This window comes from Pan troglodytes, chromosome 11, assembly GCF_028858775.2.
Source record: "Pan troglodytes isolate AG18354 chromosome 11, NHGRI_mPanTro3-v2.0_pri, whole genome shotgun sequence".
NCBI classification, from domain to species: Eukaryota; Metazoa; Chordata; class Mammalia; order Primates; family Hominidae; genus Pan; species Pan troglodytes.
Window position 1 is genome coordinate 74,062,449 of NC_072409.2, and position 19,611 is coordinate 74,082,059.

The following is a 19,611-nucleotide window of genomic DNA, read 5'->3' on the forward strand; positions in this document are numbered from 1 at the left end:
CAGTGAACACTTGTTCCCAGAGCACCTTCCCTGTGCCAGGCATTGTACCGATGATTGGGACACAATTGTAAGGAAAACAGGTATATCAGGATCCACATGGAGCTGGCAGTCTAGTATGGGACAGGCATTAAACCAAACACACAAAATAAATGCCTAAGTATAAATCATGACACGTGCTATGAAGGAAAAGAGCAGATTCTATGATCAGGAGAGATGGGAGAGGGGCAGTCAGGGAAGTCCTGTCTGAGGAAGTGACAGAAGTCCCCTGTGAGCTAGGACCTGAAGTGTACACCCGAGTTAAGAGGAGTTAGTGGTGGGTCAGAGAGAGCAGCAAGTGCAAGGGCCCAGGAGAGAACACACCTGAAAAATTAAAGGGCTTGAACTAAGGCCAGTGAATAGTGACAGTAAAAGACAGGGCTCGAGAGGTAGGTAAGGGCCAGATCACATGGAAAATTGCAGGTAATGTTAACCACTTGAATTTAACTCTAAGTGTGATGATTCCCCATCCAGCATCTGCAGCGCAACAGCGATGGTCTATTTCTAAAAGATCCTCTGGACGCCACATGTAAAATAGATCACTAGAGTGAGGAGACACAGGGTACACCAAGAGTAGATGCAGGACAACAAAACGAGGCAATTGCAGCAGTTCAGAGGGACCAGGTGGCTTGGACTAGAAGAGTGGTGTGGAGATGAGGGAAAATGGACATTTGGGGAATATGTTTCTCCATATGCACAGAAAGGCATGGAACTAGAGGAAGAACAGAAAGAGAAGAGAAAACCACCCAGCACTGAGTGTTCAGGAGCCCCAACACTGAGTGACAAGAGTCAGGCTGTCACAAGGTAAAGCTGGTAACCATGACATAGTCCACAACAATACTGAGCACTTGCCCTGTGCCAAACTCTAGGCTAAATTTTTACACATATTATCACGTTGAATATTCTATGACCCTATGACAGAGGCTTGGTACCCAATGACCATGGGACCTTCCACGCCAGCCTGCACTGGCTAACTCCAAAAGTCTTTGACATGAAAAAATACAAACCTCTGCCTTATTTCAGGCACTGCTGTTTCCAGCCTGTTACAAGTAGCTGCACCAAGTCTAAACCAATAGGGAAACATGTCGAGATATCTCATGGAATCCACAGAAGAGGTAAGCCTTCAGGTTTAGAGATGGGCCAGCACCAGGACAGCTTGGGTGCCTCAACAGGAGGCCTTGGGCTCTAGAGCACTGCCCTTCACCTGCCTTGGCTTGGGGATCTCCCAGGGTCAGCTCCACATTCCAAATTCCCAAGAGATAATAATCTGATTGGCTCAGTCTGGGTCTCATGTCCTTCCCTGGACCAATTGGCTATGGTCTAGGGGGCAGGATTGCTGCTGGGCTCCCCACTACCACCGAAGGTCCACTGCTGACAACTAACAGAGTGACCACTGCTAACAACTAACGGGGTGGTAGCAGCGAGACTCTGCACACACACCCCAGGGCCTTTAAACATGCTCCTCCCTCTCTCTGGGTCCTCTCCCCACTATTCCTTGCCTGAGTAGCTCCTCTTAGCCTTCTGATCTTGCTAAAATTGTCACTTTTTCAGGGATGCCTTTCCTACCCCACTCTCAATCCAAATTAGGTCCCTCTGTTACAGCTTCTCATCCTCTTCCTTCACATGAAGGAAAATATTTCTGGTGCGCCTTATTTCATGTTTAGGCCTGCCTCCTCCACCAGTCTGTAACCTCCTGGATGGCAAGAACCACACTTGGGCTTCCCCCCACTCTACCTGCCAAGCTTTGAACCTAATGTCTAGCACACAGTTTGTGCTCAATAAATATGTGTTGATTGAGTGAACCAGAACAAACATATCACATTTTCAACATTCTCGATTTTCCGGAGACTGCTTTCTCAAGATACAGCCTGACACGTTCAGCCTGTGGCCCACATGGGCCTGTTCTAACTTTCCTGGATGCCTTAAATTTGTGTCAGGGAGGACCCTGGTATAGCACGAGAGGCTCTGGACAAGGCAGCAGGGGATGGGGTTTGGGTCCCAGCTCTGGATAAGTCACTTCACTCAGTTGAATAACAAGTTTCCTCATTCAAAAATGAGGTTTTTGGATGAGATGATTTACAAAGCTCCTCTAGCACAAATGTCTGGAATTCTGCTGATAACAATTCAATATTCTGTCCATGGTTGAAATTGCCCTGAACATGTGAAAAGAGAGAGATGTAAAGTGTTTACGGAGAGAAAGAATATATATTTCAGACAAAATCCACACCAGCTAGCTGTTCTTTAATGACAATCATTATAGATAGAATTTTTTATTGTGGCTAAAAAGCAATAAAAAGTACAGAGTTGAAGATAATGAGAAAAACTGCCCATGAATGGAAAAATAGGGGTTCTTCTAGTAACATAAAGTGAAAGGCCCAGGAACCTGAGTACCAGAGTGTAAAGAGCTCAACCTGCATCCCTTTGTAGAGGGATGGGAAGGAAAGGGGTGTTCCCCACCCTAACCTCCCAACTATCACCAGTTAGCTCAGCCTGCACTAAAAGAAACCTCTGTAGCTGGAGTCCTGATTTCTTAATCCAATCTCAGATGTGGCCAACAGCCAAGTAAGTTACTGTTGAGACCCACATCCTCCCCCAAGAGATGACCAACGTGCGCAAGATTTTGTGGCTATTCTATATGCATGACATACTGAAACACAATGTCACATAAATAATGAAATGGCACACCATAGGAGTGTGTCTCTCCTGAATTGTTCAGCATGTTCTTTTACCTTCATAACTTTGGCTCTTTGTGTTAAATGTAAAATCTTTTTTAACATAATCTTGTACTTACATGCATATTTCTCCCTTCAATTGCATTTAGTCATATATATTTTTAAATAAGGTATATATTGTAAAAACAAATGGGCTTGGAATTATCCATCCCAAATTTGTAATAGGACACCATTAAAACCAAGGTCCTTGTATAAATCACCTTGAATCATGTGATGTTATGGTTAAAACTGAAAGGATTTTGGATTTTAGTGTCAGACAAGAATTTTTTCAAGCCCCCAGTTCACCACTTATTAAGTAGTTCTTCAACCTCACGGCGCCTGTTTTCTCATCTGCTAAATCCCAATCTTACAAGGTCACTGTGAAAAGTAAATGAGACGCTGTATTTAAGTGCCGTGCCCTGCATCTGAATCACTGTAAGCCTCTCTTTTCCCTCTCCCACTCACCAGGTGGTGGGATTTCAGGGGTCAGACCAACAGCTAGAGGCAGAGCCAGGTGTCCCAGAACCCCAGCTACTGTGTCTCAGAAGTGTAATAAAGGCTCAAGCCAAAGAGGGGCCTTAGGAATCATCTACTTCACTGACCCTCTCCCCTTGATCTAACAGATTAGAAAATTGAAGCCAACAGAACTGATTTCCTTTTTTACCTTATTTAACCAATAAGTTTATTTATTTGTTGAGCAGTTGCCATGAAATGCACTGTGTTAGGTCACTGGCATTCAAGTACTAATTTTGAATGCAGCAGTGTGCTAGGTGCTATAAACATGAACCATATCAAGGATGAAATATACTTAGAGACATGCCAGTCCTCTCAAAACCCCAGTCCTGGCCGCGCACGGTGGCTCACACCTGTAATCCGAGCACTTTTGGAGGCGGGTGGATCACGTAGTCAGGAGATCGAGACCAGCCTGGCTAACATGGTGAAACCCCATCTCTACTAAAAATACAAAAAATTAGCCAGGCATGGTGACAGGCACCTGTAGTCCCAGCTACTCAGGAGGCTGAGGCAGGAGAATTGCTTGAACCTGGGAGGTGGAGGTTGCAGTGAGCAGAGATCACACCATTACACTCCAGCCTGGGCAACAGAGCAAGACTGCCTCAAAAAAAAAAAAGCAAAAAAAAAAAAGAATCCTAGAGGAAGTTGGGAAGGAGGTGCAGAGGATCAGAAGAAGACTATGGAAAAGGTTATGAATGATCCTTTAAGATAGAAAAAATAAACTAATCATCAGCATATTGTATCAAGTCAACATTATTGCTAATCGTGATAAATTCATCCATATTGAATCCATCACTATCTATCATGAACCAGGCCATTGTTAATCAATAAGCACCATCTTGCACAAAACATCACCATGGCAAATGCTTTGCCTCAGCATATTCAGTGGATGTTCTGCAGAATGTGACTCTGCTCCCCCGGAGGAAAAGGAACATTCACAGCAGTACCAGCTGCTTTCCAGAAACCCCGTGTGCAGAAACTCTTGAGGTACTTTTCATGTCTGTAATTCTGAGGGACTGTTATTCTTTTCCTGCTCATCCTCAGTGAATAGACTACTTCTGGAACCTGCTGCAGTCAACTCAAACAGTAGACAGGTGTCATGACAGTGCAGAAGAAAAAACAGTGATGATATGTGAGTGTGTCTGGGAACCCGTGGGGCAGAAGTCAGAGTGGAAAAGGGCAGAACATCAGTTTCTATCAAACAACCACAAATATCAGCAACACCCAACATTCAGCATTTACTTCTCACACGGCTATGGGTTCTGCCCTCTCAGCTGAGCCCACCCAGGTATCTACAGATTGATTGGCAGTTGCCTCAGCTGGGCAGCTTGGCTTTAAGGTAAAGGTCTAACTGGTTGGGGCTACTCATAGCAGGTTGGGCTTACATCTGCTCTATGTGTGTCAATTCTGGGGGGCAGGGGATAACAGTCTCGTAGGCAGCAGCAAACTCTTCTCAAGGTGATGGCAGAAGCATAAGCAGTCAAGCAGAAAAGGTGACATTTCTTAAGGCCTAGGCTCAAAACTGGCACACTGTCACCTTCACCTTCATTCCGTCAGCCAGAGTAAGTCAGATGGCCAAGCCCAAAGACAAGGGGCACAGTGCTTCACACAGAGGACTGCAGAGTCACATGGTAAGGGCAAGGGATGTTGGTACAGAGCGGAGTGAAAAAAGGGGCCACTAAGTCAGTAGACCACAGACAGGGGCAGAAAGAAGTATCTAAACCAAACAGAGCACAAAATCAGGGTAATGCCGTCTACCAGTGTCTGATCAACAAGAAATACAGGTATAAGAAAGTATCCGTCCTAGCCAGAGCAATCAGACAAGAGGAAGAAATAAAGGGCATCCAAATTGGTAAAGTGGAAGTCACACTGTCACTGTTTGCTGATGACATGATCACATACCTAGAAAACCCTAAAGACTCATCCAAAAAGCCCCTGGGTACATGAATTCAGCAAAGTTTCAGGATACAAAATTAATGTACACAAATTAGTAGCCCTGATATACACCAACAGTGACCAAGCTGAGAATCAAATCAAGAACTCAACCCCTTTTACAATAGCTGCAAAAAAATAAAATAAAATACTTAGAAATATACTTAACCAAGAAAGTGAAAGACCTCTGCAGGGAAAACTACAAAACACTGCTGAAAGAAATCATAGATGACACAAACAAATGGAAACACATCCCATGTTCCTCGATGAGGAGAATCAATTACAAAAAATGACCATACTGCCAAAAGCAATCTATAAATTCAATGCAATTCCCATCAAAATACCACCATCATTCTTCACAGGACTAGAAAAAAAAATCCCAAAATTCATATGGAACCAAAAAAGAGCCTGAATAGCCAAAGCAAGACTAAGCCAAAAGAACAAATCTGGAGGTACCATATTCCCCTACTTCAGACTATACTATAAGGCCATAGTCACCAAAACAGCATGGTACTGGTATAAAAACAGGCATACAGACCAATGGAACAGAATAGAGAACCCAGAAATAAAGCCACATACTTACAGTCAAGTGATCCTCTACAAAGCAGACAAAAACATGAAGTGGGGAAAGGACATCCTAATCCACAAATGGTGCTGGGATAATTGGCAAACCACATGTAGAAGAATTAAACTGGATCCTTATCTCTCATCTTATACAAAAATCCACTCAAGATGGATAAAAGACTTAAATCTAAGACCTGAAACTATAAAGATTCTAGAAGATAACATTGGAAAAAAACGCTTCTAGACATTGACTTAGGCAAAGACTTTGTTATGGTTTGGCTGTCTCCCCACTCAAATCTCATCTTGAATTGTATCTCCCAGAATTCCCACGTGTTGCAGGAGGGACCCAGAGGGAGGTAATTGAATCATGGGGGCCAATCTTTCTCATGCTATTCTCGTGATAGTGAATAAGTCTCACGAAATCTGATGGGTTTATCAGGGGTTTCCCCTTTTGCTTCTTCCTCTTTTTCTCTTGCTGCTGCCATGTAAGAAGGGCCTTTTGCCTCCTGCCATGATTCTGAGGCCTCCCCAGCCATGTGGAACTGTACGTCCAATTAAACCTCTTTTTCTTCCCAGTCTTAGGTATGTCTTTATCAGCAGTGTGGATACAGACTAATACAATGAATTGCTACCAGTAGAGTGGGGCATTGCTGAGAAGATACTTGAAAATGTGGAAGCGACTTTGGAACTGGGTAACAGGCAGAGGTTGAAACAGTTTGGAGGGCTCAGAAGACAGGAAAATGTGGAAAAGTTTGAAACCTCCTAGAGACTTGTTAAATGGCTTTGACAAAACTGCTGATAGTGGTATGAACAATAAAGTCCAGGCTGAAGTAGTCTCAGATGGAGATGAGGAACTTGTTGGGAAATGGAGCAAAGGTGACTCCTGTTATGTTTTAGCAAAGAGACTGGCGGCATTTTGCCCCTGCCCTAAAGATCTGTGGAACTTTGAACTTGAGAGAGATGATTTAGGGTATCTGGCAGAAGAAATTTCTAAGCAGAAAAGCATTCAAGAGGTGACTTGGGTACTGTTAAAAAGCATTCCGGGCCAGGCGCGGTGGCTCATGCCTGTAATCCCAGCACTTTGGGAGGCCAAGGCGGGCGGATCATGAGGTCAGGAGTTCGAGACCAGCCTGGCCAACATAGTGAAACCTCGTCTCTACTAAAAATACAAAAATTAGCCAGGCATGGTGGCACACACCTGTGGTCCCAGCTACTCGGGAGGCTGAGGTAGGAGAATTGCTTGAACCTGGGAGGCAGCGGAGTTTGCAGTGAGCAGAGACTGCGTGCCACTGCACTCCAGCCTGGGTAACAGAGTGAGACTCCGTCTCAAAAAGAAAAAACACTCCATTTTAAAAAGGAAACAGATCATAAAAGTTAGGAAAATTTGCAGCCTGATGATGCAGTAGAAAGAAAACCCCATTTTTTGAGGAGAAATTCAAGACAGCAGCAGAAATTTGCATAAGTAGCAAGGAGCCTAATGTTAATCCCCAAGACCACTGGGAAAATGTCTCCAGGCCATGTCCGAGAACTTCACGGCAGCCCCTCCCATAACAGGCCCAAAGGCCCAGGAGGTAAAGGTGGTTTTGTGGGCTGGGCCCAGGGTCCCCATGCTGTGTGCAGCCTAGAGACTTGCGTGTCCCAGGCCGCTCCAACCATGGCTGAAAGAGGCCAAAGTACAGTGAAGTAATTCAGGAATGGAAAACCAAACACTGTATGTTCTCACTCATAAGTGGGAGCTCAGCTATAAGCTATGAGGATGCAAAGGCATAAGAATGATACAATCGGCCAGGCACAGTGGCTCACGCCTGTAATCCCAGCACTTTGGGAGGCCAAGGTGGGTGGATCCCTTGTAGTCAGGAGTTTGAGACCAGCCTTGCCAACATGGTGAAACTCCGTCTCTACTAAAAATACAAAAATTAGCCAGGCTTGGTGGTGGCCACTTTTAATCCCAGCTACTCGGGAGGCTGAGATAGGAGAATCACTTGAACCCGGGGGGCAGAGGTTGCAGTGACCTGAGATTACAACATTGCACTCCAGCCTGGGTGACAAGAGTGAAATTCCATCCCAAAAAAAAAAAAAAGAATGATACAATGGACTTTGGGGACTCTGGGGAAAGGGTGGGAGGGGGGTGAAGGATAAAAAGACTACACATTGGGTACAGTGTACACTGCTCAGGTGATGGGTGCACCAGAATCTCAGAAATCACCACTAAAGAATTTATCCGTGTAACCAAACACAAACTGTTTCCCCAAAAACCTACTGAAATTTAAAACACACACACACACACCTGGCAGCTGGGGGGAAGAAAGTACCCCATTTTTCAAGATGAAAAAGTTCTAGAGCTCTGAGCTCTGTTGCATAACAATGTGAATACACTTAACACTACTCAACTGTCCACTCAAAAATGGTTAAGGTGGTAAATTTTGTTTTGTGGGGGTTTTTTGTATAAATTTAGGGGGTACAAGTGCCATTTTGTTACATGAAATATTGCACAGTGGTGAGGTCTGGACTTTTAGTATAACCATCACCTGAATAGTGTATTATACCCAATAAGTAATTTCTCATCCCTCAGCCCCTCCCACTCTCCCACCCTTCTGAGTCTTCAATGTCTATTATTCCACACTTTATGTCCATATCTACACATTAGTTAGCTCCCACTTATAAGTAAGAACATATGGTATTTGACAGTTTTCTGGGGCTTTTTTTTTTTTACTACAACTAATAATGTTTTTTAAAAGGAGGATTTACTCCATTATAAATTCTGTCTGTGGTAGCCAGCCTCCAAGACAACACCCCCAATAATTCCTACTTCCTGACATTCACACCCTTGTATAATTCCCTCCCATATTGTTCCAGAAGTGACTGTGACACAAGATTAGGTTATAAAAGGTTGTGGCTTTCATCTTGGTTCTCTATCTCTGTCTCTGTCTGTCTCTCATAACTCACTCTGGAGGAAGCCAACTACCATGTTGTGAAGCCACTCAGGCAACCAATGGAGAAACAGATGTAGCGAGCAGCTGAGGTCTCCAGCCAACAGCCAGCAAGAAACTGAGGCCTCCAACAATATGTGAGTGAGCATAGAAGCAGCACCTTCCCCAGCTGAGCTTCCAGATGAGTCTGCAGCCCTACTGACAGCTTCACTGCCAGTCCAGATTCCTGGCCCTCAGAAACTGTACTATAATAAATGTTTGCTGTTTTAAGCTGCTACGTTTTGGGGTAATTTGTAATGTGGCAATAGGTAACTACAACCCTATGTGATGATCATTGATATTTATAATGACCCAGGGCACTTAAATATTCTGACATATTTTCTTTTTATATATAGAGAAAGAGAGAAAGACAAGGTTTTTCTGTGTTGCCTGGATTGGTCTTGAAATCCTAGCCTCAAGCAGTCCTTCTGCCTTGTCCTCCCAAAGTGCTGTGATTACAGGCATGAGCTCTGTGCCCGGGTCTGACATGTTTTCTGAATCTTCAATAAAAGATGCAACTACAGAAAGTTTTCTAATATCACTGAAGACTTAGTATACTCAAATTCCCGGTGTGACAATAGGTGTGACTCTCAGTCTACAAGGAAATTTGATTGAGTTGAAATCCACATCCCCCTATGCTTCAGGCTAAGTCTACAAGGAAATTTGATTGAGTTGAAATCCACATCCCCCTACCCTTCAAGCTAACTAAGAATTTATTACAGAGAAGAAAAAAAAGAGTGTGAGATCAAGGCCAAATAATAAGCAACTTAGCCATTTTCCTTTATTTAAGAAATTGACCTTAAAAGAAATTTTAAAAATGTATATCACATGAGCAAAAGTTTTGAAAGGCTGGCATAGTTGGATTGACCCAAGAATAGCCAACTAATTTTTCTTCAAGAGAATAAAGAATAAAGAGGAAGCTATTTTTATAAGAGTAATGCAGCATAACTGTGTCTTCCACTCAAAGAAAATTTTGAGAAGCTTAATTATCTGGGGAATTTGTACTTGTAAAAATTATCATCATTACTGTATAGATGAAAGAATGAGAGAAAATGTACTTGAAGCACATTAGAAAAGAAGATAATAGGTAATGCATGTCATCATTTAAAGTGTTGCCTGAATCAACTGGCCACTGTTAGAGGAGATAAGGACATACTCTGTCAAAGATATACTAAAGGGCATTTTTATTTTGTTTTGTTTTAAAGTGGACTTAATTTTTTTTAATAAAATGTAACTCTTATTTAGTGGCAAGTATTCACATACTAACACCTGTGAAGGAGTATTATGCAATGTCATTGCTGTCCGAGATAGTTACCAGCAAGTGCAATGTCAGCAGAAACACTAGCGGCCAGTTAGGGAATAAATCAAGCTGGAGGAGAGGAAGGTCGAGATCAATTTAGATTTCTAGCATACCAGACATTATTCATTCCTGCTTTGCCTGCAGGGGACACTTTCCTGGGTCGCTCACTGCTGCCGGCACCCGTAAATTAGGCAGGGAAGATCCCAGTTAAGTGTGTGTGTGATACCTTACACACAAAGAAGTATATAAAATCTACATGTACAGCTAGAAATAAAAGAATAGATAAACATCTGTGTAATCAATATCTAGGCTAAGAAATAGAACATTACCAGTTCACTAGAGGACATTTGGTGCCTCTTCCAAGAGCTTTCGTTTTGAATTTTAGGTTAATCATTCTTTTCTTCTCTGCATAGTTTTAGTGTGTGTGTGTGTGTGTGTGTGTGTCTTTTAACTACAAATGTATTGCTTAATTTTCTTGTTTTTAAATTTTCTGTAATTGAGGATCATATGGATTGTATTCTTACAATCAGCAATATGGCTTTGATATGCTTTTGTAGCTGTAGTTTACTCATTTTATTTGTTGTACAGGGCTCCCTTGTTTGAATATGACATGACTTATAAAACCACTTCACCACTGATAAATATTCAGATTATTTCCAATTCGAGAGTATTGTGAACAAGACTTCTTGCACATTTGCGTACATGTTTCCTGGTGTCTAAACCTAGGAAGGGAATTGCAGAATTGTATTTGATTGCAGTTTTTAGATATATAGACCTAGGAAGGGAATTGCAGAATTGTATTTGATTGCAGTTTTTAGATATATAGACCAAAGGAACAAACCAGAGAACTCAGAAATAACACCACACATCTACAACCATCTAATCTTCAACAGACCTGACAAAAGCAAGCAACAGGGAAAGGATTTCCTATTTAATAAATGGCTGGGAAAACTGGCTAGCCCATATGCAGAAAACTGAAACTGGACCCCTTCCTTACAACTTATACAAAAATTAACTCAAGATGGCTTAAAGACTTAAATGTAAGACCTAAAACCATAAAAACCCTAGAAGAAAACCTAGGCATTACCATTCAGGACATAGGCATGGACAAAGACTTCATGACTAAAACACCAAAAGCAATGGCAACAAAAGCCAAAATTGACAAATGGGATCTAGTTAAACTAAAGCGCTTCTGCATAGCAAAAGAAACTATCATCAGAGTGAACAGGCAACCTACAGAATGGGAGAAAATGTTTGCAATCTATCCATCTGACAAAGGGCTGATATCCAGAATCTACAAGGAACGTAAACAAATTTACAAGAGAAAAACAAACAATCTCATCAAAAAGTGGGCAAAGGATATGAACAGACGCTTCTCCAAAGAAGACATTTATGCAGCCAACAGACATATGAAAAAATGCTCATCATCACTGGTCATCAGAGAAATGCAAATCAAAGCCACAATGCAATACCATCTCATGCCAGTTAGAATGGCGATCATTAAAAAGTTAGGAAACAACAGATGCTGGAGAGGATGTGGAGAAATAGGAACGCTTTTACACTGTTGGTGGGAGTGTAAATTAGTTCAACCATTGTGGAAGACAGTGTGGCGATTCCTCAAGGATCTAGAACTAGAAATACCATTTGACCCAGCAATCCCATTACTGGGTATATACCCAAAGGATTATAAATTATGCCACTATAAAGACACATGCACACGTATCTTTATTGCAGCACTATTTACAATAGCAAAGACTTGGAACCAACCCAAACGCCCATCAATGATAGATGGGATTAAGAAAATGTGGCACATATACACCATGGAATACTATGCAGCCATAAAAAAGAATGAGTTCATGTCTTTGCAGGGACATGGATGAAGCTGGAAACCATCATCCTCAGCAAACTAACACAAGAACAGAAAACCAAACACTGTATGTTCCCACTCACAAGTGGAAGTTGAACAGTGAGAACACATGGACACAGGGAAGGGAACATCACACACTGGGGCCTGTTGGGCGGAGTGGGGGGCAAGCAGAGGGAGAGCATTAAGACAAATACCTAATGCATGCGAGGCTTAAAACCTAGATGACCGGTTGATAGGTGCAACAAACCACCATGGCACATGTATACCTATGTAACAAACCTGCGCATTCAGTACCTCTATTCCAGAACTTAAAGTAAAATTTTAAAAAGTAATTAATTTTAAAAAAAAGTAATGGCACTAACCTAATAGGATATGTGCATATTCAGTTTTACTCTATCAGGCGAAACTGTTTTTTCCAGAGCAGTGATAACAGTTTACATTTCCTTCAGCAGAGGACGAGTGTCTTCAAGCTTCACACCCCAGCCAGCATTTGGTACTGTTCCACTTTGTATTTTTCCAGTTTGCTTCGTATGTACATGGTACCTCATAATTTTATTTTGGTGGTTTGTTTTTTGTTTTTTGTTTTTGAGACAGGGTCTCACTCTGTAGCCCAGGCTGGAGTGCAGTGGTAGGATCACAGCTCACTGCAGCGTCGACTTCCTGGGCTCAAGCACTCCCTACAACCTCAGCACCTCCCCACCCCCATCCAGTAGCTGGGACTACAGGCGCAAGCCACCATGCCTGGCCTTTACAATTTTAATTGCATTTCTCTAATTACTAATAAGGTTAAGATTAAACATTTTTTCCTATGTTTATGGACCACTTGTGTTTCCTCTCCTATTAAATTCTTGTTTGTGTATTTTCTTTTTTTTTCTATTGGGTTTTCTGTCTCTTTAATATTGATTTTAGGAGACCTCCTAATAGTCTCGATACCAATCCTGCACAGGGAAAAAAAAAAAAAAGCTCTAGGCTCATTCTGTGACTTTTCATTTCATGCTATACATGGCAAGGTCTTAAAAAATGTGTATCCATCTTTTCTTTATGGATTTTGCCTTCTGCATCTTGTTTAAAAAATTCTTAGGCCAGGCGTGCTGGCTCATGCCTGTAATCCCAGCACTTTGGGAGGCAGAGGTGGGTGGATCACCTGAGGTCAGGAGTTCGAGACCAGCCTAGCAAACATAGCAAAACCCTGTCTCTACTAAAAGTACAAAAATTAGCCAGGCATGGTGGTACACCCCTGTAATCCCAGCTACTCAGGAGGCTGAGGCAGGAGAATAGCTTGAACCTGGGGGGCGGAGGTTGCAGTGAGCTGAGATCACACCATTGCACTCCAGCCTGGGCGACAAAAGTAAGACTCCGTCTCAAAAAAAAAAAAAAAAAAAAAATCTTCACTATCCTATACTCACCTATAAGGTCTAAGGTCTAATGTTTTAATTTTTCTTTCATAGCTAAGACTTTAATCTACCTGGACTTGTGTAAGATATGGGCAGTGTGATTGACAGAGTGCACAGATGTCTGCAATTATTTCCTTCGCTGTATCCATGTCCCTTTGTAATGTTACTTTTCAGTTTTTACCATCAAGAGACAGAGCCTACTTTCCCAACTCTTGAAAGTGCTGCTGTGCTAGTTTCAAGTCTGGACCTCAAAAGGCCTATACAATTACTCCTGATGTCTTAGAACCCTTCCTCCACCACGAGAATAAGCCCAGACTAACCTGCAGGAAGATGAGAAACCATGTGAAGCCGAAACAAGACGTCCTGGATGAAGCCATCTCAGGCTAGTCAGCCCCTAGCTGACCCAACAGCTGACCACAGATGCATGAATGAACCCAGCCAGGGCCAGAAGAACCAGCCAGGAGCTCAACCAAAATTGTTGACCCATAGAAAGAAGACCTAAATAAATGCTCGTTGTTTTAAATCTCTGCCTTTTGGAGAGATTTGTTATGCATCAAAATGCTAACAGATATAGGTAGAAATCCATTTCATATTTTTCCACATGGATAATCACCTGTGCCTGTATCATTTATTTATGAATCCATCCTTCCTCATTAATCTGCAATGCCACTTCTCTCAAATAGCAAATATCAATATGTGGAAGGGTCTGTGGGCTTTCTCTTCTGTTCCATTGGTTTGTAAGTCTATACTTAGGCCAACACTACACTGTGTGGTTTACTATACTTTTATAATAAAATGTATTTATTTATTCTTTTTTTAAAGACAGGGTCTCACTCTGTCACCCAGACTGGAGCACTGTGGCATGATCATAGATGACTGTAACCTTGATCCTGGGCTCAAGAGATCCTTCCACCTCAACCTCCCAAGTAACTAGGACTACGGGCACGCACCACCACCTCCACCTATTTTTTTTTTTCTTATTTTATAGAGATGGAGTCTCACTATGTTGCACAAGCTGGTCTCGAACTCCTGGACTCGAGAGATCCTTCAGCCTCAGCATCTCAAAGTGCTGGGATTACAGGCATGAGCCACCATGCCTGGCTTATAATAAAATTTAATATCTGGTAGAAACATTCCTTCCATCTTGTTCTTCTTCCTCAATAGTTATCTCTTCCTATCCCTTTGCATTTTTATATAAATTTTGAATTAAGCTTCTGAATATTCATGAAATATCTTATTGGAATTTTGATTGAAAATGCATTGAATTGTTAAATCAATTTTGAGAAAACCGACATCTTTACAATATTGAATCTACTATTAAAGAACATGGCATACCATTTATTTGGTCTTTGATGCCTCTAAAATTTCTAGAATTTTCTTCATCAAGATCTTGCATACCTTTGCTAGACTTATTTCTAATTCATTTTCAGTAATATTGTAAATAGTATCTTTTTATAAATTTCACTTTCATTGCTGTTGCCCTACAGACCTGCTATTATCTTTTAACAACTTTAAAATTCACAGACCATAACATTTACCCAAAATATACAATATAATGATTTTAGTATTTTCACAGAGTTATGCAATCATTACCATAACCAATTTTGGAAGTTTTCATCACTCCAAAAAGAAACTTCATATCCATTGTCATTTCCTCCCCATTTTCTCCCAACAGCCACCCTTTCTTTCCTGACAACTACTAATCTACTTCTATCTCTACAGATTTGGCTATTCTGGACATATCAGTTAAATGGGATCATAGAATATATGATGCTGGCTGGGCGTGGTGGCTCATGCCTGTAATCCCAGCACTTTGGGAGGCCAAGGAGAGTGGATCACTGGAGGCCAAGAGTTTAAGATCTGCCTGGCCAACATGGTGAAACCCCATCTCTACTAAAAATATAAAAACTTAGCCTGGCATGGTGGTACACGCCTGGAATCCCAGGTACTAAGGAGGCTGAAGCAGGAGAATCGCTTGAATGTGGGAAGTGGAGGCTGCAGTGAGCTGAGATCGCACCACTGCACTCCAGCCTGAGTGACAGAGACTGTCTCAAAAAAAAAAAAAAAGAAGTAATAATCAGTTATCATTCATACTGATTTGTCAGCCTTCTTTTGGTGAAGTCTCTCGCTTTTTATTTTCAAGAATTTCAAGGGTCTGAGTAAAACTGGCCCCTAACCCTCAAGAACTAGATGGGGATAGATAAAAAAGTTTTTTATATAGTCAAGCTTTGTGAATGTTACTGGTCACTCACTCTCCTCTTATGAGGTAACCAACCTATCTCCCTCTCTTACATAAGCAATATGATTAAAACTGATGAAATATTTGTGTACATTATATTCAAAGAGGAGGAGCAGTTGCAGCATATTTTGTATTTTGTAGGCTTTTATTTTATTTTGTATTTTTTGTTCCTAATGCTTAGTTTTCTCAAGCTTTTTACTAAATGATAATTTGAGTTGATCTAAGAGTTTACTCTTTATTTCTAGATGTCAGGATTTCAGTGGTTCTTTTAAAAATAATCAGCTCTACTGCTTACTCTGATTAATTATTTTCCCTAGGCCTCAGGATCATTCAGCTCAGCAAACAAATACCGCTGGAAGCAATGTTACTACATCATCAACTCCTGATAGTAACTCCATATCTGGTTCTGCTACTGGCAACCCTTTTGGTTTAGGTGTCTTTAGTCATTCCAATAGAAATGCAAAAAAATACCCCTTTCTGTTTCTGGGTAGTTTCAGATAAAATGAGAAAATAAAACATTATGTCACTTTAACAACAAAAATCTTAAAAACTAATTTATATAGTCCTACAATTGTAGATATTAAGGAAGTGGTTGGGCATATGGATGTCCTGGGTTACCTTACATTTAATAAGTGGTCAATAATTGGCACATTTCTTTTTAATAATGAAAAAGATGCAGTGTATGTATACCTGATCTGACTACCACATAATTTAGCATGAGTAAGATTAGTTAATTGTTGTTCATCATAAGCCAGCACCTCTGAGTAATAATTTTCTCATTTGTAAAATGAAGGGATGGGACTGCATTAGTTATTTTTGTAACTGTCCTGAATACATGGAAGGGCTGGGGCCTGGGAAGCCAGCCCAGCCTAAAACTGCTTTTACTTTTCTTATAGTCGTTTTTTTGTTTTGTTTTGGTTTGGTTTGGTTTTTGTTTTTTAGTTTTTTGGTTTTCTTTAAGAGAGGCAGGATCTTGCTCAGTCACTGAGGCCAGAATGCAGTGGTGCCATGATAGCTCACTGCAACCTCAAACTCCTGACTTATGGGATCCTGTTGCCTTGGCGTCCCAACCTATAGCATCTATGATGCTGAGGTTACAGATGTGAGCCACTGCGCTTGGCCTATATTAGATTTATATATTGAGGTTCTGTGGAAGATTTTGTTGAGGATGAAAGTACTCTGAAGCTTAACAGAAGTTGAAGTAGATAGATAAATGGCTTAATGCTTCTTTTGATTCTTGTATGACTAGTATAGCACCCTGAAATGGCATATTTATGCACAGTTTTTACATATCAATGATCATGCCTTTTATCTCTTCCATAAGATTAATTCAGTTGTGCCATGCCAAATGTATGTTAGAGGCATTTAAGGTATGGCATGGCTTGACATAGGTTCGCATTCACTGTTAGTTTTGTTTTAAATGTTTCCTGCCCTTATTTTCCAAAAAGATATTGTGTTAAGTCTTTTGATTGAGGAAGGTGTGTTTTAGTTGTCAAAAATTATTCATATGAACAATCTAGAGAAATTAGGATGAAATTATTTAGTGTTCAGACCTATGAAAGGTATTGTTGAGGTAATTCTCTCCTGTCTTCCTTCATGTTACAGGCAGAGATCTTGAATCAGAAAGAGGCTTTTAGTTATTTTGTCAGAGGCTACGCAACCCCCATATCCCTTCATTTCTAGTCTCATTCCCACATCCTCCTTCTATCTCTACAGCTTTTCTCCATCAATTAATTCATCAATTAATCTAACTTCAAAGATCATACTTTTCCTACTCTGTTAAAGGCCCTGATAATCCATTAAACAAATGATTGACAAGAAGTGAATCAAGTCCAGGCACAGTGGCTCATGCCTGTAATCCCAGCACTTTGGGAGGCCGAGGTGGGCAGATCACTTGAGGTCAGGAGTTTGAGACCAGCCTGGCCAACATGGTGAAACCCCATCTCTACTGAAAATACAAAAATTAGCCAGGCGTGGTGGCGCATGCCTGTAATCGCAGCTACTCAGGAGGCTGAGGTGGCAGGATCACTTGAACCTGGGAGGCGGAGGTTGCAGTGAAGAGATTGTGCCACTCACTCTGGCGTGGGTGACAGAGTGAGACCCTGTCTGCCTCAGAAAAATAATGATAATAATTTAATAAATAAATAAAATTTATTTTTATACATGTGTAAATCCAGTTGTTGTAGCACCATTTGTTGAAAAGACAGTTCTTTCCTCATTGAGTTGTCTTGTCACCCTTGTTGAAAATCAATTTCCCATACTTATGGATTTATTCCTGGACTCCCAGTTATATTCCATTGGTCTGTACATCTATCCTTATGTCAGTACCAAATTGACTTTATGAGTATATAAGTGAAGTAAGTTTTTTAAATGGGAGATGTGAATACTCCAACTTTTCCCTTTTTCAAGATTTTTCTATCTCCTTCAAATTTCCATATGAACTTCAGAATCAGCTTCTCAGTTTCTGCAAAGGAGCCAGCTGGGATTTTCATGAGGATTGTGTTGAATCTGTACAATTTGGAGGGTGTTGCCATCTCAAAAATATTGTCTTCCAAATCATGAAAACAGGCTGTCTTTCCATTTATTTAGGCCTCCTTTAATTTCTTTCAAAAATGTTTTGTCGTTTTCAGACTACCATTTTATACTTCTGTTAAATTTCTAATTATTTTGTTCTCTTTGATGCTCTTGTAAATGAAATTTTTTTTAATTTTTTCCTTGCAGATTGTTTAGAATTACAATTGATTTTATACACTGATCTTGTAACCTGTCACTTTCCTAATCTCACTTATTAACTCTAGTAGGTTTATTGTGGATTCCTTAGGTTTTCTATAAACAAGATCATGTGATCTGGAAATAGAGATAGTTTTACATATTCTTTTCCAATCTGGATGCCTTTTATTTCTTTTTCTTATCCAATTGCCCTGGCTAGAACCTCTAGCAGAATGTAGAATAGAAGTGGTGAGAGAAGACATTCTTGCCTTGTTCCTGATCATAGGGAGAAACATTCAGTCTTTTCACCATTAAGTATGATGTTACCTGGGGTTTCACAGATACTTTTTATCTAGTTGGGAATTTTGTATTCCTGGTTTGTTGAGTATTTTGATCACAAAGGGAAGTTGAATTTTGTGAAGTGCTTTTGTTTTACATCTATTGAGATAACAGATACCATTTTGCCTTTCTGCAAACTTTGTTCTGGATCTTTCAAGTGGCCACTTTTAATTATGAAGATGTGAAGCAAGTATACAGCCATTACTTCCAGAAGAAAGTGTAACAAGCTACTTGGCTAAGACCTGGGATTTGACCTTTAAGCTCTTTCATGCATCTATTTGAACTCTCAGAATTAAACTGGGATCAAGGACTCTCCTGGAAGGGAAAGGGGGAAGATCCAAACTCTTCTCAATTAGACATATCAGAGCTGTGAGGCTCCTGGTATGTGAATATCTGTCCCAACCCAGCCATCTTTGTGGATGATTTGCCTCCCAGGGAAGTGCCTGTGCGCATTAAGGTGCTCGTCACTGAGCTCTGTTTAACCGCTGTGGAAATGGTCAGCTTCATACAGGAGCACTGCCATTTCTGTTTGAGACTTACAGTACATGCTGTCCAGAATCTGGGGGTGATCTGGACTTGAGTGACTATAGAAACGCATGCAAGAAGCTGTGCCTCGCTAGGGACTCGGGGTTTCCAGAGTACCATGTGCCTCAGTACAACAGTTCTTGCAGTAGACAGGACCTAAAACCAGACCAATATTCAGCATCTGGGTTGCCACATAGTAACAGCTGGGAAGCACCGAGACAACCAGGACCAGCAGGTGGCACTCTTTGGAAAGCAAAAAAAAAACGTGGAATTCAGCTCTTAGGGGCACCTTTGAAGTTCCGCTGTCCTGGAAGCAGGCACAGAGTTTCACTGACACTGGCATGCTGGGTATCTTTCATTGGTACCTCCAGATACAATCTCCACCCTTCTCTTCCCTGCTCTGAGCCCAGGAAATTGGCATGCATGGGCACCGCTGGACTCCCTAGCTCTCCACCTTCCAATTGGGTTTGGTTGGTGGGGTTTGGCCACGAGCAGGAGATCACAGGGCAAGAG

The 19,611-nt window shown here is 41.2% G+C and overlaps 1 protein-coding gene across 2 annotated transcripts in view; it reads right to left on the minus strand.

Moving 5' to 3' along the window:
* The window catches only part of FRMD3 (FERM domain containing 3), a 416,465-nt gene that overhangs the window by 358,517 nt on the left and 38,337 nt on the right, over positions 1–19,611 (minus strand). The window lies entirely within an intron of this gene.